The sequence below is a fragment of the Eleutherodactylus coqui genome, chromosome 3, assembly GCF_035609145.1.
Source record: "Eleutherodactylus coqui strain aEleCoq1 chromosome 3, aEleCoq1.hap1, whole genome shotgun sequence".
Lineage (NCBI taxonomy): Eukaryota > Metazoa > Chordata > Amphibia > Anura > Eleutherodactylidae > Eleutherodactylus > Eleutherodactylus coqui.
Window position 1 is genome coordinate 276,378,839 of NC_089839.1, and position 26,380 is coordinate 276,405,218.

The 26,380-nt window shown below is 45.5% G+C and overlaps 1 protein-coding gene across 1 annotated transcript in view; it reads left to right on the forward strand.

Moving 5' to 3' along the window:
* The first annotated feature begins 490 nt into the window (after positions 1 to 490).
* LOC136621768 (histo-blood group ABO system transferase 2-like) overlaps positions 491 to 26,380 on the forward strand; it is a 68,745-nt gene continuing 42,855 nt past the window's right edge. The window contains exon 1 of the mRNA XM_066597475.1: positions 491 to 695. The gene's annotated coding sequence lies outside the window, so the exon portion shown is untranslated. The remainder of the gene's footprint in view (positions 696 to 26,380) is intronic.

The following is a 26,380-nucleotide window of genomic DNA, read 5'->3' on the forward strand; positions in this document are numbered from 1 at the left end:
GGAGATAACTGGAAGTATGAATTATTAAGGAAAGAAGCGCATCGGATATTGAAATTAGACACCAGATATCCGTATGGCTTGAATTACAGATCCCATTTGTTGTGTGTGTGTGTGTGTGTATATATATATGGAGTATGTGTGTGTGTATTGTTCTTTTATATTTCAAATACATATAAAAAATGGCTTTGTACTGCTGCAGCAAATATCAACATGATTTTTAGGGTGTTGTGATAACTTTCTGTGTCACGGTCTGTTTATCCTTCAGTTACTTTACAATGGGCGTTCTTGTTGTAACATAAGAGAAAAAATACAAATTTAATGGCTTAAGATAACTTGTTGCAAAAAGTTTCACAGTCCAGTTAAAATCCGCTACATCTGTACATCCTGTTACTTTTTGGAGTGAAGCCTAGAGCTACAAATTAAATTAGGCTGATGATGATAATCGTGACGTATGGCGGGTGTGTTCTTTTTCCGGTCTGCATGCGCTATAGCAAAGGCTTGTCTGTAATCTAGAGTGGTGTGTTTTGGACATCTTGTTATATTGTTTTTTGTAATCGAGGACAGATAAAGCTGCTATTTTTACACGGATTGAGTGCCGGAGCTCTCAGCCGTAGTGTTGAGATTATGTCTATGACAGTCGTGGGAGTTCCTGTGCATCGCCTGGATTACATCTTGATCACTTACAACTGCAAGTGGTGAGAAAAGCTTTTCTTGTGAGATTTGTAGCTATAGAAAATGATTTATAGTATTCAGCAGTTATTTTTACTATACAGGATGGGTCACGGAAAAGTAGCCCGGCACCACACTTTTAGGCCGGCGGTGTATTTGTGTATGCAATATACAGAAAATAGAACCCATTGATTGCAATGGGTTTGCTTAGATTTATGCATCTTGGGCATGGAGATGCATGAAAGACTGCATCACTACGCGGCAAAAAAACCACATCTGGAACTAATTAACCATTTCAATCGGTGTGTCTTTGCTGCTTGCATATGAACTTGCCTTGTGGGCGCAAAAAGTACAATAAAAGACACCGATGCGCGTTCAAAAAAACATCATTCAATAAGGAAATCCGCAGCACCAGTGCGCAAATATGTAGGCAGGACTCACACAATCGTGTTTGTATTTACACAGTATTTTTGCCGAATGGGTGTTACCTATTTGCATGCATAAGTGCGTTTTGTACTGTAGTTTTTGCGCATGCAAAAAAAATACGCAACAATTCTTCGAGCCATTAAAATGACCTTGAGAGTGCCAGTAAAGTTAGTTTTTCAAGTTACAATGGTTTCAACTTAAAATCATGATCCAGGACCACTCTATTGTTATTAAATGAGTTTTCCAGGACTTAACTATTGATGACCTATCCTTGGAATAGTTGATCGGCGGAGCCACCATTTGGGGCCTGCTGTCAGTGCGCAGAGAGCTTGAAGCTGATGGCTTCGTACGCATTGCAGTAGCCCGAGTTGGTAATGCAGGCATTGAATTCAATGGGAGCTTGTGCCTACATTACCAACCAGGGCTGCTGCATTACCAACACAACGCTACGTGTCTCAAGCTATGTTCACACTGACAGCAGACCTGATAACAGCTGACCGCGGGGGGGTCCCAAGCAGTGGACAACTGCTGATCAACGATGAGTAACCCGTCCTTTACTAAGGGATGTATTATGCTTGCACTTGCAAGGAAGGCACAAATACACTCATTGACAAAAAATTAATAATGCGCCAAGAAGAATTTGTTGAAGCTTTTTAATGTGTGAAAGTAATAATGATATAAGTAAGTGATTACAATATTAGAGTGAAAGGATAAGTTTATTGGGGAGAACCATGCAATTCAAAGAAGACCCTAGTACCCTGTTGGGCCACCTCTAGCCTAGATTCAAGATGAAACACGGCCTGGCGTTGAGGCATGCTGGTTCCATATGTTATCCTGCAGTACATTTGTCAACAGATGCTGCAATTGGGCCTCTTGATCATGCACACTCGTAGGCTGCTAAAGCCAGGCATCACCGCTAGTCCCTTAAATGCTTGATCGGTGATAAATCTGCCAAATGGGCAGGCCACGGAAATGGGGCAACTTGGAGTAGGCATTCCTGAAAAAAGCCTTGCTGTACGCAGATACGCATGATCCTGCTAAAAAATGCCTACTAGAAGCCCTGTTGATGTTTCTCGATCACTACTAGGAGTAACCAACTGTTGTATGCGATGGCCCCCCTGACCAGCATTTGGGGCAGTGTGTCGATTCACAACAAAGGCGGGATTGAGGTGCTCATCACGAGGCCTCCATACTCAAACCCAACCATCGTCGGCTCTCAAACAGAACCTGGATTTGTTGCTAAAGACGATACAATTCCAGTCCATAGCAGTCCAAGTTTCTTGTTCATGACACCACGGCAAACAAAGGCAACCGTGTTGGGATGTTAATCACAGCACACGTAATGGACACCATGACACCAAATTGGAAATAATGGTGGATAATGAAACAGTTGCAGCTGCTCATGTTTGTCGGCGGATCAAAAATCCTCCTTACTGGTCTTTCTGGGCTGGCCAGAGCCTGTTCACCATGTGTGCATGCCCTCGTATAACTACGGCTTCCAACACCTCCCAACGCCCTACATGGCGGGCAATTCGTCAAAACGACCATTTTGTTTCTCTTACTCCAATGATGCGCCTCCCTCAAAGTCTGTTAACTGGGAACAATGTCTTTGAGTGCATCATAGAGGCGTCTAGTGGTCAACAATCTCTCAACAAGGGGAACACTACACAAAAGCAGTCTCTGAGAGCCTATTTATAGGGCAAGGAGGGAAGCGCTTTTATGGCCTTTGGTGCCGAGACTGAGTGTCTAGTCCGACCACAACTATAATCATTTACATATCTTCTTGAGATACAACTGTATACCTCGTTCTGCAGCAATCTGACGTTTCTAACTGGGTACTTTCAGAATTTCATTTTTTTTCGCATTTCACTCCACTTACAATTTTAAAAAGTTTTTGAGTACATTATATGGTATATTAAATTGTACCGTTGAAAAATACAACTTGTCCTGCAAAAAAAAAAAACCTCAGACATCTACGTGGGTTATGATTTTTTAAAGTGGGGTGGAAAAACTGAAAATTGGGGAAAAAAGGGCTGCGTCCTTGAGGGGGTTAAAGAAGCCTAGTTATTGGCTATTGTTATCAGCAGGAGAAATCTTGCTGCATCTTTAGCTCTTGCTTTCTAAGTTGATTATGGAGCAATGGCCATATACTGATCCCACTCATTAGATGGGAGCAGCATACCACACTGCTCAGCCTTGTTATAAAGAGGAGTGCCTGATTGACTAGCCTCTCTATAAATACATTTGGCTTCTGCTGTATGATGTGGTTTATAGCTGTGGCAACATGTGTTGTAGCCAGTATTCATTGTCCTAATCACAAGTTGCTAATTCTAGTCCAGACTTTCAAGTCTGTCCAGTCAGTGTATTTTACTTCTTGGTTTTTTAGTCCAGTCTACGTTTCCTAGTTCAAGGTTTATCTAATCCTTCCTTGTTTCTGTCTGCTTTGGGTAACTTGAACATTTACTTCTTTAACCTTTTCTCTGGGTCCTAGTGCCGTCCTGTTCTTAGGGATAGTGTTTTAGACAGGGTCATCCGTATGGACAACTGAGGGCTATTTAAGGACAATGGGGTCTGTTGTCAAGGGACAGTGTAAGGAAGAGATCAGGAAGAATTAATGCTTGGGTTACCATTTTTCTAATTGTCTCAATTCCATACCATTAGTTTCAGTCCCCACTGTCAGTTTCATCATCATCCACTGCTCTTGTTATCTAATAAAGTCCTTAATTGCATTTGTCTATTTAACTGTGTTGATACATTCCTCATATCTATGTTTGCTCTACTGTAAGTACTGGGGGAATGTGAGTACTGGAGGACACAATTAGTAACCAGTAAAGGTTACTGCTAAAAGTGAAGCCGAGGTCGACTGTTTAGCATCCAGCGGGCAACATTAACCCCTTAATGACATGGCCTATTTTGGGCTTAAAGATGCAACGATTTTTGGCGGATTTTCTTCTCCATTTATCAAAAGTCACAATTTTTTTATTTTTCCGCCGACGCGGCCAAATAAGGGCTTGTTTTTTGCGTGGCGAACTGTAGTTTTTATCGGCGTCATTTTTGGGTACATTGACTATATAGTGTCTGGCGTCCTGTTGCCATGGCGACAGGCCGGACTCTCGCGATCACATCGCGAGAGCCGGCCGAAGACACAGTCGGAGCGCGCTCCCTCTGTGAACTCTTTCCCTGCCGCGATCTACTTAGATCGCTGCAGGGAAGAGGTTAACAGCGGGGGGCGCATCTCCGATGCCCCCCCCCCGCTGTTGCAGCGGGACGCCGGCTGTGACTGACAGCCGGCTCCCGCTGCGGGATAGCGCGGTATCATATGTGATCTCGCGCTATCCCCAGGACGTAAGTTTACGCCCTGTTGCGGGAAGTACCCCACTCCCAGGACGTAAACTTATGCCCTGGAGCGGGAAGGGGCTAAACTTATTATCAGGATGTACTTCTTTCTTGTATACAGATAAAGGCGTATTCTCAACTCACACTTTATAGCCTATCTGTAAGATAAAGCAAGGAGACAGAAACCCTGAACTGACCCTTACGCAGATGTGAAAGCAGCCTCATACTATTAGGGCTCAGTCACACGGGCGCCGATCCTCCTGTGTTTCTGCACGATAAGACGGCCGCACCGCGTGCGGACGTCTCTCTGCATGACCGGCTCCATTGCCGGCCATGTGTTCTATCTTCCGGGCAGTGCGGAGAGACGGCCGAACCTGCAGTGTGGCCGTTTTATCGTACAGAAACACGGGCGAATTGGCGCCCGTATGACTGAGCCCTTAGGCAAAACAGACTCTGGCATAAGGCAGAATAGCGTTGACTCATTTTACAAACGCAGTAAAATATGTCCCAATAAAATCTGTAATTATACAAATTCTATAAAAGAAAACCTAACAACCCAAACCAGATACAAAGATAGAAGGTCTTGGCTTTGTTTTCCCAATGACAAACAGGAAAATGCATGCTGTAAATAACTTTTTCCAGGCTGTCGGCACCGCTGGGGCATATTATAAAAGTGCATCTATGAATTAGAACTATTTCAGGCTTTTTCATTTATTGCTATTCCGTGTGCTGTATTCCTCAAAGACATTGCACGATACTCAGTGTCACGTACAGAATATATTATACTCGGCGCACAGTATAATATGACTAGGATAAATCTAGCTTGTTGTTGGAATGTGCTCCTTCCTTCATATACACAGTGGTATATCCATTTGGTAGCTACTTTGCATTAAATGTGACGATCTAGTCTATTCCCTGTCTAGCAACAAAATACTATAATGTCAGAGCTGCTGGTAGGGATCCTAGAAAATAATATTTAATAAAGCTGGTGTAAGTGTTGAGGGTCCATGTTTCTGGCATGTAGAAATAGTAAGAAAAGGTGACATGGTTAGTGTCATAACTAGAGATGAGCGAGCATACTTGTCCGAGCTTGATACTCGTTCGAGTATTAGGGTGTTCGAGATGCTCGTTACTCGTAACGAGTACCACGCGGTGTTCGGGTTACTTTCATTTTCTTCCCTGAGAAATTTGCGCGCTTTTCTGGCCAATAGAAAGACAGGGAAGGCATTACAACTTCCCCCTGCAACGTTCAAGTCCTATACCACCCCCCTGCAGTGAGTGGCTGGCGAGATCAGGTATCACCCGAGTATTAAAATCTGCCCCTCCCGCGGCTCGCCACAGATGCATTCTGACATTAGTTCAGGGAAAGTGGTATCTTGGTGGAGCTGCTATAGGGAGAGTGTTAGGAGTATTTTAGGTTTCAAGAACCCCAACGGTCCTTCTTAGGCCATAGAAATCGCAGATCGCACCTATGTGCGATCTGTGATTTCTGTTCTCTTCTCTATATGCGCTCAATGGGGCCAGCGACAGCAGCGCCGACCCCATTGAGAACATATAGAAGACGAATCATTCTTCTCTGCGACAGCTGTAACAGCTGTGGCAGAGAAGAACGATGTTTGCCCATTGAATTCAATGGAGCCAGCAATACAGCAGGTTCCACTGAAAGCAATGGGCTGCCGGCGAGCGCGGGGATGAATTGTCGGGAAGGGCTTAAATATATAAGCCCTTCCCTGCAATTCATCCAGAAATGTGTTACAATAAAAATATATACCGGCGTATAAGGCGACGGGGCGTATAAGACGACCCCCCAACTGTCACCTTATACGCCGGTAATACAGTGGAGCAAAGAATAAAAATCATTACTCACTTCTTCTGGTGTTCTGCGCCGCTGCTGCAGGCTGTCGCTCCCTCCTGGTTCCCGGCAGATCATTGCTTTCTCTACGAAGGGCTTTAAATCCCCGCCTCCAGAAACACACGTGCCTTCAGCCAATCACAGCCAATGACAATGATGTCATTGAATGGCTGTGATTGGCTGTGTTTCTGGAGGCGGGGATTTCATGCCCTGCGTCCAGAAAGCAATGCTCTGCCATGGACCAGGAGGGAGCGACAGCCTGCAGCAGCACCGCAGAACGTCAGAAGAAGTGAGTAATGATTTTTATTCTTTGCTCCACTGTATTGCCGGCGTATAAGGTGACAGTTGGGGGGTCGTCTTATACGCCCCGTCGCCTTATACGCCGGTATATATTTTTATTGTAACACATTTCTGGATGAATTGCAAGGAAGGGCTTATATATTTAAGCCCTTCCCGACAATTCATCCTGCGATCGCCGGCAGCCCATTGCTTTCAGTGGAACCTGCTGTATTGCTGGCTCCATTGAATTCAATGGGCAAACATCGTTCTTCTCTGCCACAGCTGTTACAGCTATGGCAGAGAAGAACGATCTTTACGCTGACAGTGCGGGGGGGGGGGCACTCTTGCCGCTATTGTGGCTTAATAGTGGGACCTGGGAACTTGAGATGCAGCCCAACATGTAGCCCCTCGCCTGCCCTATCCGTTGCTGTGTCGTTCCCATCACTTTCTTGAATTGCCCAGATTTTCACAAACGAAAACCTTAGCGAGCATCGGCGATATACAAAAATGCTCGGGTCGCCCATTGACTTCAATGGAGTTCGTTACTCGAAATGAACCCTCGAGCATTGCGAAAATTTCGTCCGAGTAACGAGCACCCGAGCATTTTGGTGCTCGCTCATCTCTAGTCATAACCCAATGCGCCTTCCTACGTTGTACTCCTGCAATCCTCCTTTCATAATTACCTGAAGGCTGCTCTTCTATCTCTCATACGCAGAACACCTGCTAAAAAGGGCCTACTTCAATATTTAATTAACGTGAGATTGGTTGTTGGTATTGTACCGTGTTTCCCGAAAATAAGACACTGTCTTATATTAATTTTTTGCCTCAGCCAATCAAGAACCAATCACAGCTGTTGCATTGTGGAGGCGAGATTTATGAATTGGCTGAGCCGCGGCCAACCAATTTATAAATCCCGCCTCCACAACATGACGGCTGTTGATTGGTTTTTTTGACCTCTGCTCAGCCAATCAATGCAGTGGTCGATGAACCAATGAGATGGCTGTGATCAGCTGAGCAGCGGTCGAAGAACCAATAACATTGATCACACTCTGCAGAGCATCACCTCAGCGAAAACTGAGGTCTCTTCTCAGATGTGCTGAACGGAAGTGACGTCAGACGCCAGGAGTAGCGGCACGAGACGGAGGCACGGAGGCACGAGCGAGCGGGGAGCTGAAGGGGACAGCGGAGCAGCTCAGCAGCCGAAGCAGGTGCGGGGGCAGCGGCAGCTGAAGCCGAAGCAGGTGCGGGGACAGGAGAGACCAGTGGGACCGGAGCGCAGCAGCCGGCGCCAAGCGGTCACCAGGAGTTCAGCGGAGCAGCTGAGACAGGAGGGCAGAGTGAGCGGCCGCCGGGACATCGGGTGACGTCACCAGGAGGAGCGGAGGAGCTGAGTATCTACCTCTGTGTGTGTTTGTGAGTTGTGTGTCTTCTGTGTATCTGGTTAGTTGTGTCTTCTGTGTGTGTGTGTGTCTGGGGGTCTAAGTGTTTGTGAGGAGGGGGAAAAAAAAAAAAAAAAAAAAAAAAAAAAAATTTTTGACTGCTTGCGCATAATTGTCAGCGGGTAAGAGGTTGCGTGAGAGAGGCAGCGGGTGAGGGGTTGCAGCAGCGGGAGAGGGGTTGCGGCAGCGGGTGAGGGGTTGCGGCAGCGGGTCAGCAGTTGCGGCAGCGGTTGCGGCAGCGGGTCAGCGGTTGCAGCAGCGGGTCAGCGGTTGCGGCAGCGGGTCAGCGGTTGCGGCAGCGGGTCAGCGGTTGCGGCAGCGGGTCAGCGGTTGCGGCAGCGAGTCAGCGGTTGCGGCAGCGGGTCAGCGGAGTGTGAGCAAGTTTATCTTCACTACTTCCACAAGTAAATTGTAGATCCCCATTAGGATGAGCTCCATGCCTGGCAATGTCATCCAGTGTGCTACTTGTGCAATGTATGCGGTCCTTGATCAGCCGATCGAGGGTGCATACTGTTGCGCAAGATGCATGCACGTTGCAAATTTAGAAGCCCAAATTCTGGATCTAAATGGGCAACTGGCAACACTGAGAGCCATTGACATCATGGAAAGGAGTTTGGTGCTCACTGAGCAGGCACTCGCTGGGGTAGAGGCGGGGGCGAATGGTAGTACGGAAGTGCAGGGGGAGCAGGCAGTCAGCTGGGTGACAGAAAGAAGGAGGGTTAGAGGGAAGAGAACCAGGGAGGCTGGTCCTGAACTGGCACAACCCAACAAGTTTGCACGATTGGCAGATGAGGGGGATGCCATTACAGAGCCAGCACCGCTGCAGCACGACACGCCCTCTGAACGCCAGGGGGATGACTGCTCCAGTGAGACGGGGACGGGGAGCGCAGGGCAGGCTAGACAGGTTCTAGTGGTGGGGGACTCAATTATTAGGGGGACAGAGAGGGCAATCTGCCATAAAGACCGGGATCGTCGAACGGTGTGTTGTCTTCCTGGCGCTCGAGTTCGACACATCGCGGATCGGATTGACAGATTACTGGGAGGGGCTGGTGAGGATCCAGCGGTCATGGTGCACGTTGGCACCAATGAACAAATTAGAGGTCAATGGAGGGCCCTCAAAAATGATTTCAGGGACTTAGGGTCCAAGCTCAGGGCACGGACCTCCAGGGTAGTTTTCTCGGAAATACTACCTGTACCTAATGCCACACTAGAAAGGCAGCAGGATCTTAGGGAGGTAAACAAGTGGCTCCGGAGTTGGTGCAAGAAGGAGGGATTTGGGTTCCTGGAGAACTGGGCTGACTTTGCGGTCGGCTACAGGCTCTACCGTAGGGACGGGCTGCATCTAAATGGGGAGGGTGCAGCTGTGCTGGGGGAAAAGATGGCTAGAAGGCTGGAGGATTGTTTAAACTAGGGACTGGGGGGGAGGGTAAAATGAGAAATAGTGGGGTAGCCAGTGTAATTAGCGATCTGGGTCCAAGCAAAGGGAATGGGGGACGAGCAGGGGGTGGGGTTAGTACAGTTAGAACTGATAGATCAGCCAATAGTACGAATAGCAACAAAACAAATTTAAAAAACAAAAAAAATGAAATAAATTGTATGATCACGAATGCACGAAGTCTGATCGGTAAAGTGGGTGAGCTTGAAGCAAGAATGACTGATGAAAGTTATGATATAGTCGGAATTACGGAAACATGGCTTGATGATAAGTGCGATTGGGCGGTGAATTTGCAGGGGTACAATCTCTTCAGAAGAGACCGAAGGAACCAGAAAGGGGGAGGGGTATGTCTGTACGTCAAATCGAACTTGAAGCCGAGGCTACGGGAGGATATAGGGGAAGGAGACGAACAGGTGGAATCTCTGTGGGTAGAAATACAGGGAGGAAAAAATAACAAAATCCTGATAGGGGTCTTCTATAGACCACCAAAAGCAACAGAAGAAACTGAAGACTTACTACTAAGGCAGATAGAAGAGGTGTCAAAACGAAACGAAGTAATTATCATGGGGGACTTTAATTACCCAGATATAACATGGGAGAACGAAACCTGCAAATCTCACAGGGGTGATAAGTTCTTGAGAGTAATTAAAGACAATTACCTGAACCAACTTGTGCAGGAACCAACAAGAGGGAGGGCCATTCTGGACCTAGTACTAACCAACAAACCGGAACGTATAAAGGGGGTGCAGGTTGAGGGGCACTTGGGGAACAGTGACCACAATATAATCAACTTCCAGCTGTCAATCAATAGGAAGCCTTATCAGGGAGTGACAAAGAAACTAAACTTTAGTAAAGCAAAATTTGATGAGCTTAGAACTACTATCGGTAACATTAATTGGGACAACATCCTCAAAAATATCAGTACGGAGGACAAATGGGAAAAGTTCAAAAGGATCCTAATCGCCTCATGTGAGCAGTTCATTCCCTTTAAAAATAAAAGAAACTCAACTAAAAGGAAACCAATGTGGCTCGACAAGACGGTAAGAGGGGCAATAAACGAAAAAAAGAAAGCGTTCAAACTACTAAAGCAACAAGGCAGCGAAGAAGCGCTAAAATCATACAGGGAAAAAAACAAAATATGCAAAGATACGATCAAAACTGCCAAGGAGGAAGCAGAAAGACGGATCGCAAAAGAGAGCAGAAACAACCCGAAGCTATTTTTCAACTACATAAACAGCAAAAGGATTTGCAGGGAGAGCGCTGGCCCTTTAAAAAACAATGCAGGAGAAATCATTGATGATGACGAAGGGAAAGCAAATCTACTAAACAGTTTCTTCTCAAGTGTGTTCACCAAAGAAAAGGAAATGCCATACGAGATGCAGGGGAATAAAACGAACCCCTCACAAAATATCTCATACCTAACGCAGGAGGAGGTGCGGAAGCGTCTAAAGAAAACTAAAATTGATAAATCACCGGGCCCAGATGGATTACACCCAAGGATACTAAAGGAACTAAGTGACGAGATAGCTAGGCCGCTATACCTAATATTTCTAGACACTATTAAGACCGGAGTAGTACCATTGGACTGGCGCATTGCCAACGTGGTCCCAATTTACAAAAAAGGGAGCAAAAGTGAGCCTGGTAACTACAGGCCAGTAAGTCTCACTTCAGTAACGGGAAAAATTTTCGAGGGGATTCTGAGAGACGCAATCGATGAGTACCTCAAGGAGATTAAGGGAATAACTCCTCACCAACATGGATTCATGAAGGGTCGCTCATGTCAGACAAATCTGATCAGTTTCTACGATGAAGTAAGCTCTAAGCTGGACCAGGGAGAATCTATTGATCTTGTATATCTGGACTTCTCTAAAGCCTTTGACACCGTGCCTCATAATAGGCTAATATACAAAATGAGGCAGCTCGGATTGGGCGAAAACGTGTGTAAGTGGGTAAAAAATTGGCTCAACGATAGAAAGCAGAGGGTGGTAATAAATGGTTCGTACTCTGATTGGACCACAGTCGCTAGCGGGGTGCCACAGGGTTCAGTAATAGGCCCCATTCTGTTCAATATATTTATCAATGACCTGATAGAGGGGCTGCACAGCAAAATATCAATATTTGCAGATGACACAAAATTATACAATGTAATTAATGCAACGGAGGACAATGTGTGGCTACAAACGGACCTGGACAAGCTGGGGGCTTGGGCAGAAAAATGGCAAATGAAGTTCAATGTTGAAAAATGTAAGACTATGCACATGGGCAGGAGGAACGGATGTCACCAATATTCACTTAATGGGGTACCACTAGGGAAAAGTGATATGGAAAAGGATCTGGGGGTACTAGTGGATAATAGACTAAACTGGAGTAACCAATGCAAGTCAGCCGCTGCAAAGGCAAATAAAGTCTTGGGGTGCATTAAAAGAGGTATAGGGGCGAAGGACGAGAACATTATCCTTCCATTATATAAGGCACTTGTCAGGCCTCACATGGAGTACTGCGTACAATTCTGGACACCGGTGCTCAGGAAAGATGTCACAGTGCTTGAGGGGGTTCAAAGAAGAGCGACTAAACTAATACATGGAATGACGGGACTGGAATACCCAGAGAGGCTGTCCAAATTGGGACTATTTACTCTAGAAAAAAGAAGGTTAAGAGGCGACCAAATAACCATGTATAAGTACATGAGGGGACAACACATGGATCTCTCCCACGATCTGTTTACACCCAGGACCACGACGGTAACAAGAGGACATCCGCTACGATTAGAGGAAAGTAGGTTTCATCACCAACACAGAAAGGGGTTCTTTACTGTAAGAGCAGTTAGACTGTGGAACTCTCTACCGGAGGAAGTGGTGATGGCAAAATCCATAGAGGAGTTTAAAAGGGGACTTGATGTCTTTCTGGAGAAGGATATTACAGGATATAAATTTTAGTTTAAGTGTCAATCCTGGTATATAGGCAGGTAGGAACTATTAGGGGTTGATCCAGGGAACAGTCTGATTGCCATTAGGGAGTCGGGAAGGAATTTTTTCCCCAAAAGAGCCAATTGACTTCTGGCCTTGGGGTTTTTTGCCTTCCTCTGGATCAACACAGTAGGATAGACAGGCTGGACTAGATGGACAATGTCTTCATTCGGCCTTACATACTATGTTACTATGTTACTATGTTCCTGGAGGCTGGATTTATAAATCCCGTAAACAGGAAGTTATATTGTAGAAGCGTCTGTGTGCCGTTTGCCGCAATGGTGCCTCGGCCGTGTGCTGCTCGCCGCACTGACGCCTCTGCCATGTGCCAATGCTAAACCACCCAATATCTCATCTCTGTCTAACACCCAACCTGCGCTTTTCTATTTTGCTTATTACCTTAGACTAAAAGGGTCCTTTTAGACGAGCCGATTCGCTCTCGTTCGCTCTCGTGCAGCCTATTTAGACAGGCAGATAACTTGTTGGTTAGTTCAAACGAGAATGATTCATTCCCTGTACAAGCGAAAAAGAGGGACTGAATGACTGCTGTTTAACCCGAACAGTAAGCAAACGAGCCAAAGATGATTTTTGTGCTTTTGTGAACAACTCTCATTCGTCGTTCAGTGATTGGCCTGCGTTTAGACTGAACGGTTATCAATCGCTTTCGCTTGTTTGAACGATTTTTTTGAGCGATAATTATTCTGTCTAAACGCAGCGTAAGTTCCACCATTACCTGAAATTCCCACTCCCCCCTCCAAGACTTTTTCTGAGTCACTCCAACTTTCTGGGATGCTCTACCACACAAAATCAAGTTGATCCCCAAACCCATAGTTTTAAGTACGCCCTTCAAAGTATTTCTTTAGGGAGACCTATCATATTCCAAATCTAACTCTTCCCCAGTTATCCCATTTCTCCTCATAACCTGGTCACAGTATTCCCCTCACTCCATACATGCTAATGCCCTTCATATTTGTAAATATACAGATATTAGCTGGAGACTGGCTCCGGCACACACAGTTATATTTATGTAGTGACCCAAAAGGATACTAAAAATCTCTAATGAGAAACTGAAGTAGTTTTGGCAAGAACCAGAGCCAGGAATGGGTTAAATTGGTGCCTTCCGGCACCAACAGGCTTGAAGAAGCCCTTTCCATTGGTTGCCGGCAAGTCCTTTTCTCATTGGCCAGACTTTTCTGGAGAGAAATTTTGTGATTGGCCAGAAGACAATGGTGTGAGATTAATACAGCGCCTGGGATTAGAGGATCAGTTGCCTAAGTGATGTGAGAGCCTGTTGAGAGAGTCTCATATGGGTAGGATGTGTGTGAGGGTTATTTTGGAACGGAGTTCCTAAATGATTCAAAAAGCAGAACAGCCAAGTAATGAGACTTAAAAGTGAATCCTGTGAGCAGGCTAGGCTACAAACAAGTGATTGCAAAGAGCGGCGATAGAAGATTCCATAAGGCATCGTATCCGCTAGTCTGCAGTATTGCAGAATTTTGGTGGGAAACGCCATAAACCCAGACTCAAGTGGGAAAAGCAGAGGATAAGCGCATAAAGTCGAACAGAAAGGTATCTGGAGTCCCCAATCAAGCATTAGGACCTGCATCACGCAAATCTGAATCTGGAACCATGAGTGAAAGTGCTACTTAGCACCTGAGGTTTGGCCTAGGAATAACAAGGATAGAAAGCACCTCACAAGTCTGTCCTAAGCACTAAGGCCATTTCTACGTTTAAACAATGTTCTCTAAGAAACCCAATTGGTCTCACAGTCAGTTCAGCCAGTGTATTATTGTGAAAGTAGTAAATCAGTGGAAATCTACAAATTCTAGTAAAAGTGAACTCTACTGAATCAACCATACTCTCTCCTTCCGCATTATTGCCACTGTGTTTCTGAGAAAAGAGATGGAATAAATCCTCCACAGTGCCACCTACTGAAAGGCAGCATTCCTTCGAGTCAAAGTGGGACTTTTTATACAAGTCTTGCTACAATGACTGGGAATCAAAAGCAAAGCCAGACCCCATGTACATACAGCTGTTTCCGGGTTATTGCCCATCATCAGTGTACAGTAGGAGTCTGGCTTTTGCTAGTGAGAGGCCAGGGACAGGGGTCAGAAACGCTCTTTTCTCCTTAGGGAGAGCAACTATATACTATAAATAAGTGAGGAGACTCAAATGGCCACGCACGCTCCTCTGGGTAATATGCAAATAGGGGAGATGGAATAAATCCTCCACAGTGCCACCTACTGAAAGGCAGCATTCCTTCGAGTCAAAGTGGGACTTTTTATACAAGTCTTGCTACAATGACTGGGAATCAAAAGCAAAGCCAGACCCCATGTACATACAGCTGTTTCCGGGTTATTGCCCATCATCAGTGTACAGTAGGAGTCTGGCTTTTGCTAGTGAGAGGCCAGGGACAGGGGTCCCGGACCCGGAAACAGCTGTATGTACATGGGGTCTGGCTTTGCTTTTGATTCCCAGTCATTGTAGCAAGACTTGTATAAAAAGTCCCACTTTGACTCGAAGGAATGCTGCCTTTCAGTAGGTGGCACTGTGGAGGATTTATTCCATCTCCCTTATTTGCATATTACCCAGAGGAGCGTGCGTGGCCATTTGAGTCTCCTCACTTATTTATAGTATATAGTTGCTCTCCCTAAGGAGAAAAGAGCGTTTCTGAGAAAAGAAGAATGGGTCTTCTATTAATTTTTGCCCCAAAAGAGGCGCTAGGGCTTATTTTCTGGAAATGTCTTATTTTACCCAGCAGGCTCAGTCCAGGTCCTTTCCTCTGCTTTCCAGAGCCCCGATGTGGTTCCCGCAGTCCTCGGCCACCAACACTGGATTACTTCCTGGTTACGGGATCTATAAATACCGCCTCCACAAAGTGATGGCTGTGATTGGTTCTTCGAGCACCGCATTGATTGGCTGCCCATTCTCTGAGCTCAGCTAATTCACAAATCCCTTCTCCACGAAGCATTGGCTGTGATTAGTCCTTCGAGCTCTGCTCAGCCAATCACAGCCATCACTTTGTGGAGGTGGGATTTATGGATGATTGGGGTCATGTGGCTATATCCACAGCGCCTTGAAAAAGGAAATGACCATGGATGTGGTCATGTTATCCGGCAAACCATTTAGTTGAGTGGGACATGCATATTGCATCTAGTTTATACTGTAATTTAAAGAGGCCTGTCACCCTGAAAACTCTCTTAGAGGGGTTTTCCAGGGAAATAATCCACAGGATAGGTCATCAATAGTAAATGGAGCAGAAGCTTGTACTTGACCCCTCTGTAGTGACCAGTGCTGATGCGGGCGCAGCTGTCATTGATTGTAAAGAGAGCTGTGCCTGAAACTACAAGCGCCAGCCACTATGCAGGGGCCGGAGCCAAGTGCTTCCACTATTTTCCCATATGTTGTGGTGCTGACAGCAGGCCCCCGATCAGCTAGGGTTCCTAGCAGCGGACCTCAGAATAGGTTATGGTATTGTATGGCACTTTATACAGTAGTATTTGCAGATAGTATGGCATTGTTATGTGGGCAACATTTAGTGGTATTATATGGATATTGTTTGGGGGGTAAGAATAGTAGAGGAAGAAAAACAGGCCCTTGCAGAGTTCAAAAAAAGTAGAGAATGGGCACTGACTGAAATGAACAAACAGAAGCTGCTTAAAGTGCAGCAAAGAAAACAAGAATATTGGAATGAAACTGGGAAAACGCGTATTGCTGACTGAGTAAAGCATTATATGGCCGGTGTCTGGAAAAAAATTGAAGATACAGTGGATAAACAGAAGACCTGGCTATGGTTAACATCTGGAATTCTGAAACATACCAGAAGGATGAAACTGTGCAGCGCCCGAAGAGCAAGCCCTCAGCTGAGGAGTCAGCGGGGTAAACAACCTTGTCACAGGGCTCTTCTGTCTCCTCCAAATGGCTGGCTAAGAGCTCAGCCTCGTTACTAACCGGGGGGGGGGGGGGGGGGGGGGACGTTTAGTAACCTGGGTTACCTTAAGTTCCTGTTTTCTCACCATGACGCCAACGTTTCTGAATCAGCCGCGGATTAAATAGTAGTCCACACACAGAAAATACTTTTTCAACAAGAACCGGGAACGTTCGGTCTTGTTCTCTTGCTTCAACGTCTTTTTTAATCAACAGAAGAACAACCTGTACGCAGCAACTTGTACAGTATTAGATTAGGCTTATATTCCTCGCCTGTTTTCCTCTGACTCGTGCAGTTTGGGTCTCCCAAGGTATATACATCTACAGTCTCAGTTATCTGTTGGATCACTCTCTCTTGGACGAAACTCTCTCAACTGGATGGACTCTAGACCTCTTTCACACTTGCGGTTAACATCAGGCGGTCACTCACTGTTCTCACATGACTTGGGGTTTCTGAATAGCAACATGCGGTTCTGCGCTCTCACACCCACATATTCTCAGCATGTCCTAGGTTCCAAAACCCCGAAAGAGCAAAAGTCTATAAGGAGGGACTCCGCCATGGCTGAGCTCCGACAGGAGCAGCAGCTCATCTCTACTCTATCTCCATCACTCCACCAACTCCGAATCCCCACAATCTTCTTCCTTAACACCTCACTCCAGACTCCTCACACACGCACCAACCAATATCTGACTAGACAAATTGATACATTTTCCAGACATCACCTGACATTATCAGATGTTAACCCTTTCATGCCTGGAAGTACTAATACACATAATACTGACTCATACCACATTCATGACAATAGCACAAGAAGGGGCTTAACTATAGTGGATGCGGTTGCTCCCAGGATCCTTAGGGAGCCCATAAGCCACATCTTCTCCATATAGTAAGCCTAGTAGTATGAATAAAGCATTATAGTTGGAGGCCCTGTTACAGATTTTTGCATTGGGACCCAGGAGCTTCAAGTTACCCACTCTGGCACAAGACATGCATTCTACAGTGCTGGAGGGGCCCCAAACTCTGGGCCACTACAAGAACAGATGATCAGGACTAATGTGATTTAAAAAAAAAACAATTTGGTGGCAAAGATGATTCTTTAGAACTTCTGCAAAAACTACTATCTGATCACAGTAGTGGGACAATGAGCACAAAAAGAGGGTTCAAACTGAAGCTGTTAAAATCCTGTTGGATTTCAATATACAAACAGACAAAGTCTCGGCTCATAGGACGCCTGGTTTGACAATCATTGAAGAGAAAGGCTATGACTCGTTGACATTGCTATATCCGGTGATGGCAGGGTCAATGAGAAACAACAGAAAATGGTCAAAATGCAGCGTCTCTGACACAAGTCAGCAGTGGTGGTCCCAGTGGTGTTCCATACACTCAGCGGTGGTCCCAGTTGTAATCAGTATATTCAGTGCCGTGCCTAAAGACCTTGACCGTCACGTCAAACAACTCGGTATCGCAGCCACACTCTTGGGCTCTGCACACATTGTACGCTGAAACATAACAATGTTGTGGGTTCTTCGGTGGTTCCCGATGCGTTATAAAAACAAGCTGTGATCTTCTGCTTGTGTTGTAATAATTATGTGTATAATAACAATAATCTTCATTTACTTGTGACAACATAATTTGCAGCACATTACAGACTCAGGCGTTAAATATAGTGTTAAAATAATAATTGAAATCAAGGGCGTAGCTAGAGGCTCATGAGCCCAGGTGCAAAAGTTCAGCTTGAGCCCCTCCCATTCCCATGCCCCTTAGGCTAGTTTAACACGGGCGATCGCAATATCGCCACGAGGAAATCATGTCAATATTGCAATTTTGCTCATGAGATGTCTGAGCGTCAGCTATGCTTTTTTTCACAAAAACATTGCTGTTTTCTCGCAAGAAACACAATAGGAGTTTTTAATGTTAAAATCGGATTGCACTAAAATTGCAAAAAGTTTGTGCATCGTGATGCGATAAAACGACGGCTCCATAGGGAAACACGGGGGATAAAAAAGAGCAAAACAATAGTTTATGCTGCATTTTTTTCCAAGCAACATCGCATGAGTGAAAACATCGCAAATGTGAATTCTGCGTAATTCTGCGTTTTCACACGCTCTTGCATCACGCGGTTTTATTGCCCGTGTGGAACTGGCCTTAGAGTATGTTCCCAAGTAGTGGAAAACAGCTCTTGCTGTTTGCAGCGGACGATCCGCACCAAATTCCGCTGAAAATTGGAAAGGTGAAATCTGCTGCGGATGCGCATAAAAACCTGCCTCAGAATCTTCACCAATGGCGCAGTACTTGGTGCGAATTGTCTGCTGCGGACAATCTGCACTATTTTCCGTACTTGGGAACATACCCTTAGACCACTCTCACACACAACATTTTTTACAGCGTTTACCGTGGTCGTTTCAAACACTACGGTAAGAGCTGTACAATGCCTCCATTGATTTTAATGGGGCTTCACAGACTAGCATTCGAATGCGGCGTTTCTAACACTGCGATTATCGAGAGCTGTCTGCTCTATTTTAATTTGTTTAAGCACTTTTTAACGCACCTCATCGCTCATTATAATGATGGTGGGTGAAAAAAAAACAACCCGTGGAGCGCTGTACAATGTGTAATTACAGACTGATCAAAATCATGGTAAAACGCTGTGTTTGAAACGCAGCGTCTTACAGACGGTGTGTGTGGCAATGGCCTTAGGCAATTCTCACACAGGCGCTCGGGAAAACGCTGCAATTTCGATTGATCTCAGTCTGCCTTCTGACTATCTTTAGGTCCTCTGTGCACCGCGGTGAGCTTCTCCTGCACACGGACCCTTTCTCCCGGATCTCCGCTCAGACTCCTCCCCTCTGATGATCTCAATGGAGGAGAACAAGATAGGGGAGGAGCCTGAGTGGAGGTCCGGGAGGAAGCGTCACCATGCAGGAGAAGCTGCCCGCATGGCCCAGAGGACCTAGTGAAAGTAACTCAGCCCGTCAGCATTAGTGTGGAAAGGAGGCCCTCTGGGGCCCCCCCCTGGCTTAGGGGCCTGGTAGTGATCCCTGTTTGTACGCCACTGATTCAAATGATAAGAGGGAGGACCCTTGCTAAAGCTTACAATATAAGAGTTAATATGGGGTGACAGAAGAGCTACAATTGCTTGTTTTGTTCAATGATCCAGACATTGTTAATGAATAGGGTAGTATAAATGCAGTGTGCTGGGGGGAACTACAGATTGTAGAGTGGTAGTAGGTGGCATGGATCATGGTAATTATCCCGCCTCCACGAAGCAATGGATCTGATTAGTTCTTCGAGTGCTGCTCATCCAATCAATGCAGTGCTCGAAGAACGGCTCACTATCTCTCTTATTTCTTTCCATGCTCTCGCTTTTGGGGTAGGGGTTCTAGGCATAGGATGGTACCCCCATGTGGCTGGCAGTCTCTCTGATTACTGATTCTCTTCCTCTCCGACTCTTTCCACCTTGCATACACATATATCAATCATGCTCATGTGACAACACAAATTGCTACATTTTCCAGACATATCCCAGACATTCAAAGACATTAACCTCTTACTTGCTACAGCTGTGCAATACACATAACTAATGACAAGACAGTTTGCACAGAGCATCCACATTAAAGACCTTACTATTACAACGGTTATAGACAATTATGGCGGGGCCATATTACTCAGTCAGCAATATGAGTTTTCCCGGTTTCATTCCAATATTTTTGTTTTTCTTGCTACACTTTAAGCAGCTTCTGCTTGTTCAGTTCAATCAGTGCCCATTCTTTACTTTCTTTAATTAAAATCTACAAGGGCCTATTTTTCCTCTTCTATCATTCTTACCTCCCCACAAACAATATACATATAATACCACCACATGTTGCCCACAAACAATTCCATACCATTTGCAAATACTACAGTGTAGAGTGCCATATAATCCAATGCACTTTATGGAAGTAATATCTAACTGATTGCTTGCAATAGCTAACAGATATCATACTGATGACAAAATGAAGCTTTAAAGGGGTTTTCCAGGGAAATACTATTGATGACCCATCCTGCTGTCGGCACCACAACACATGGGGAAAGGAGTGGAAGCACTTAGCTCCGACCCCTGTATAGTGCAGAGCTTGTAATTTCAGGTAAAGCTCTTATTACAATCAATGGGAGCTGTGCCTGCAATTACCCGAACTGGCCACTACACAGGGGTCGGAGCATCAGCTTCTGCTCCATTTCTCTGTATGTTTTGACACTGACAGCGGACATCCGATCAGCTGATCAGCCAAGAACCCCAGCCGATCAACTAATCCTGAGACTTATTTCCCTGGAAAACCCCTTTAAGGGTTTTCAGGGTGACAGACCTCTTTAAATTACAGTATAAACTAGATGTAACATGTATGTCCCTCTCAACTGAATGGCTGCCAGATTACATGACCACATCCACGGTAACCTCCTTTTCCAAGTTGCAGGGGATATAGCCACATGACCCCAATCATCCACGAAGGACTCCACTAACTTCACCAATGGTGCGTTCTGTCTTTGTCCTCATATTGGTTCTCCTGTAAATATTCTACTCCAACGAAAATCTTCCTTACAAATATCCGTGCCTAATACAGTAGATTGTATATACAGTGCTTTTCATTTTTAAATGTTTCTGTCTCTTTTATAACCTTCTTATGATTAGAGGTTAATGAGTGTAACTAATGGACGCTGCACAGAAATTCAAGAATCGGGATCATAACATAAATGTTACAATTGACTCTGGCTTGTAGCCCAGTTTTAATAAATGTAATGAGTTTCTTATGACTAAGATCAGCTACTAGAAAATGTTACAAGTCAGCCTGGAAGACATCCAATGAATTAGAGCCTAAAAGACTGTGAAAAAAGAAAAAAAGTGACTAGATAGATAGATAAGAGGGATATAAGTAGGCAGGTAGACAGCTATAAGATACGTAATGGGGAGATAGATAATTGAGATAAAGGGAGGTAGATAGCCGGCTACAGTTTGCTTCCAAGTGCGGGTTCTTTGTATAGATGACATTTCTTTCCTGGCCCTCTAGGGCGTAATAGCATGAATGAGCTTACTGTCAGGTGGATGGTATCGCAACGCACATTCAGGATAGGCAGCAGATTGACTAATCAAAATATACAATATTTATTTGAGGAATGACGAAATGAAAGCAAACAGAGTTTATAATGGCAATTAGGCAGTTTATCTTAGGGGTTTATCGCTAGTTAAATCCTAGGACTACTTTATGGTTAATGTGAAAAAATAACAGTACTGAAGAAACAGTATCAATAAGGCCTTAGTCACACGGGCGTTTTTTCACGCGATTTGCGCATCGCATGACAGATGCGCATGCGCAAATCGCGTGACCGGCGCCGAAAAATCGGCCTAAAAATCGCCCGAAAATCTGCTCCTAGCCGCGTTTCATTAGAAACGGGCCGGAGCTGTCCAGCGCATTGCATTCAATGGAGACGGCAATACAGCGGCTCCATTGAATGCAAGCGCTGCGGGCGAGTGTGGGATGAATTGTCGGGAAGGGGTTAAATATATAACCCCTTTCCTGCAATGCATCCTGAAAAGTGAAAAAATAAAAAAAATGTATGTACTTACCTGCTCCCGGCAGCTGGAGATCCCGGCGGTCGGCCTGCAGTGGGTGTGAAGGGGGTGTGACTCAGGCTTGCCCCTGATTGGCTCAGCGCTGAGCCAATCAGAAGCAAGTCTCAGTCACACCCATTCATGAATTCATGAATGGGTGTGACTGAGATCAGCCTCTGATTGGCTCAGGCTGAGCCAATCAGGGGCAAGCCTGAGTCACACCCCCTTCACACCCACTGCAGGCCGGCCGCCGGGATCTCCAGCTGCCGGGAGCAGGTAAGTACATACATTTTTTTTATTTTTTCACTTTTCAGGATGCATTGCAGGAAAGGGGTTATATATTTAACCCCTTCCCGACAATTAACCCCGCGCACGCCGGCAGCCCATTGCTTTCAATGGAGCGGCTGTATTGCCGCTCCATTGAATTCAATGGGCAAACATCGTTCTTCTCTGCCACAGCTGTTCCAGCTGTGGCAGAGAAGAATGATTTATCTTCTATATGTTCTCATTGGGGTCGGCGCTGCTGCCGCCGGCCCCATTGAGCGCATATAGAGAAGAGAACAGGAATCGCAGATCGCAGATAGGTGCGATCTGCGATTTCTGTTCTCTAATTTATCGGACGAGCGCATAAAAAGCGCTCATGTGTCCGATACCATTGCAAAGCAATGGTTTTAAAAAATCGCCGGACGCATGCGCATGCGCAAATCGCGGCAATAAACGCCCGTGTGACTAAGCCCTAAAGCTGTAAACAGAATGTTCCTAAAGAACAGGAATATAAATCCCGTGATGTGGTTAGTCTTTAAAGGATCTGACACTGTTGTGAAATGGTCTCCTGGAAACAGTGTCTTAACTGATTTGCAAATATCTCTACAATCCCTAATTGGCACACCGCCCTGTGAATAACATCCCAGTCCAACTGTGAAAATGAGCTTCATGACAGTTCACTGAACTGTATGATTTACTCCACACAGTTCGTAGATTAATTAAAAAGCCTGTTGACTACCCAATATTGTTCATAATAATGTGCTCAACTGATTTAAAAAATGAGGCTGGCCTCACTTACAGTTCCATTGTATGGGAATTGCCTTACTCAGGCTTGTCCCATGTCAGGAGTGCAACTCTACCGCAATGTTTTCCTCTGTTCCAAGTTGCAATCATCTGTCCTCACAAGGTTATGGCTGTAACAAGCTTCTTTCTCCCTTCTTGCAGCAAACAGTCCCCAAGTCCTCAGCACAATGTTCTTGAATGATCTCCTGCCTGTTCCACCTCCATTCACTAGCGGTGATCGTTCCTGTGTAAATGCACAAAAACTATTATCACTGGGAAGACCTTTCGGGCATCTGCGCCGGACAGGTCGTCTAGTGTAAAAGAGACTTAAGGGTCCAGGACATCTTGTTGTTAACTGTCCTTTAAACTCTGAACTGTGAGTGTCTTGCAAAATGTTAACTTTCCGTCTGCTGAAATGGCTTTTTCTGCTGTGTCTACTGAAAATGTTGATAAGCGTTAAAAGAAAGGAAGTGCAGACTCTCGCCTGGTCACACGGGCATATGTGTCCCACGTATCACATGCATATTTGCTGTGTATCATAAATCCCCATTGCCTATATTGATGCGTATTAAGCACCAAAATAGGACACTCTGTATTAAAAAAACGCAGCTGTGAGTGGCCTAGTAAAAATCAATGGACTTTTAGCACCGTGTAAGAGAGGCCTGTTTTGTAAAGGTTGATGGCTTACAGTCACATGCCATAGTAGTTGCTTATAGTCATTGCAAATATAAAGGACCATGGTTAATGGGGTGATCCATCACATAGAAATTGTTCTCTCCTATATGATGTAATACTGGGCCGGGATTTTTCATTTTTAGTGGAAATTTTAAGCGGAAGGTATAAGGACTAGAGATGAGCGAGTATACTCGCTAAAGCACATTACTCGATCGAGTAGTGCCTTAGCCGAGTATCTCCCCGCTCGTCTCTAAAGATTCGGGGACCGGCGCGGGTGACAGGTGAGTTGTGGTTGGGAGCGGGCGGGAGAGAGGGAGATCTCCCCTCCGTTCCTCCCCGCTCTCCCCCGCCGCTCCCAGCCCCCTGCCGGCCCCGGAATCTTTAGAGACGAGCGGGGAGATACTCGGCTAAGGCACTTCTCGCTCGAGTAATGTGCCTTAGTGAGTATACTCGCTCATCTCTAATAAGAACAACTTCACATACAGTATAAATGCTGCAGAATTTCTGCAGCAAAGCCTGCTTCATAAGCCCTTCCCTGAAAAGCCAATAAAAAGGAGAGTAAAAAAAAAATTAAAAACTTACCTGTCCGCCGCTGCTGTGTCCCCCGCGGGGATGAAGAATACATCTGCTGCTACATCTGCCACATCTGCGGCAGATGCAGCAGAGGTATTCTTTAATTCTCTACTGCAGCTGTCACAAATGCCAGTTGCGGTAGAGGATTCTGCTGGCGGCAATTGATTTCAGGGAAGGGCTTTAAATATAAGCCCTTCCCTAAAAATCAAGTAAAAGTGGTTTAAAAAAAAAAAAAAATAGATACTCGCCTCCCTTCAGCTGCCAGGGCACAGCCGCATCTTCTCCTGCTGTCCCCTGCACTGTGGTGCTGATCTATCAGCAGGCGGGGATTTCAAATCCCCACCTGCTGAAGGAGCTGAATGTGATTGGCTGAGGTGCTCAGGCAATCACAGGCAGCTCTCGCCCGTCATTATATTTAAAGCCCTTCCCTGAAATCAATTGGCGGCAGCTGAATCCTCTACCGCAGCTGACATGTGTGACAGCTGCGGTAGAGAACTGAAGAATTCCTCTGCAGCAGGCAATTCTTTTAACTAGTGGGGATGAAGAGGACACAGCAGTGGCGGACAGGTAAGTTTTTTTTTTTTTAACACTAACATTTTTCTTTTTCAGGGAAGAGCCTATATGTAAGGCTCTTCCCTGAAAAATAATTCAGGTGTGCTAGCAGACCATTGCCTTTAATGGGGCCGCCGGCAGCAGCGGCTCCATTTAAGAGAATGCCTGCATTTATTTATTTTTTTTTACACTAACATTTTTCTTTTTCAGGAAAGAGCTTATATGTATATTCTGAAAAAGAATGCAGGGAGCCGGCAGACCATTGTTTTCAATGGAGCCGCCGGCAGCAGCTGCGGCTCCGTTGAAAACAATGCGTGCATTCCCTATGGTGCACGCATGTCCTATCTTTGCAGGCACGCACCTGCAAAGTACGGACATGGGAACACACCATAGGGAATGCATTGTTGCAAATAGAAGACTGTTTTTGTCCGTTCGTAGGCCTCCCTCACACAAGCACTATTGCACAGAAAATTTGGCTGCGGGAACCGCAACCATTAACCCCTTGAGTGGCGGGTTTCCTACCACCCTGTCGTGCCCACCAGGGCAGGTTTTTTAAAATGGTTCAATCATTGAATTTCAACTAATTTTGCAGTTGCGTCTCAAGAGCCATAACTTTTTCATTTTTCCATTGACATGGCCATGTGAGGGCTTGTTTTTTGCGGGACAAGTTGTGATTTTTTAAACAGGGGGGAGGAAAAAAAGAAATGGGGAAAAAAGAAAAAAAGGGGCCATGTCATTAAGGGGTTAAATAATGTATTAACTTCCTTCTCTGGGTCATTACGACGCACGGATACCACATGTGTGATTGTATTTTTGATTTTTTACAAAGTAAAGGGAGACAAGTGTTTTTATTATTTTTTATAATTTTTTTATTTTTTTTAAAATTTTTTTTTTGTCCCTTTAGGGGACTTCCACAGGGACCCATCAGGACCCCTGATCACATTCCGGGGGTCCGATGGTGACAGCCCTTTACATGCTGCAGTGACAGCCCTTTACATGCTGCAGTCACATAGACTGCAGCATGTAAAGGGTTAACACAGCAGAGATCGGAGGTTTTCTCTGATCTCTGCTGTAAGAGCTAGTACCTAGCTGACCTCTGACAGCTAACAACCAGCTCTCCCTGCCACAGAGACCATCGGCTTGCTTCTGACAAGCCGATGGTCTCTATGGCAACCTGTAAACAAACCAGTGCAGGAGTTTGCCGACATATCTGCAATATCTTCTGCTGGTTTTTCAAAGCCCTTGCTTTGTTCTCTGTGGGTCTGTGCAGGCAGAGCACACTGCCATAGCTTGTGGCATTGTGCTCTGCAGCTCCCATAGTGATACATAGCCCGGAAATCTTCCGGGCAGTATCGCTATGAGCAGTGGAGCTCGTCACAGAAAATTTCCGGGCGTGCCACTCAAGGGGTTAAAACCCATGGGTTTCTATGGGTGCACTCACATTGGCTGATTTTCTGTGTGAATTTTCGCAACCAGCTCTATTTTGGGCTGTATTTGCACACCCAAGTCTCCATAGGAGTTTATTGTGCGCACAAATGCGTCCTTGTCTCGAACAAAATTGCCCTATTCATAGAGCAATTTCGAGGTGTTAATCGATAACACTGGGGACTAAATAGGCT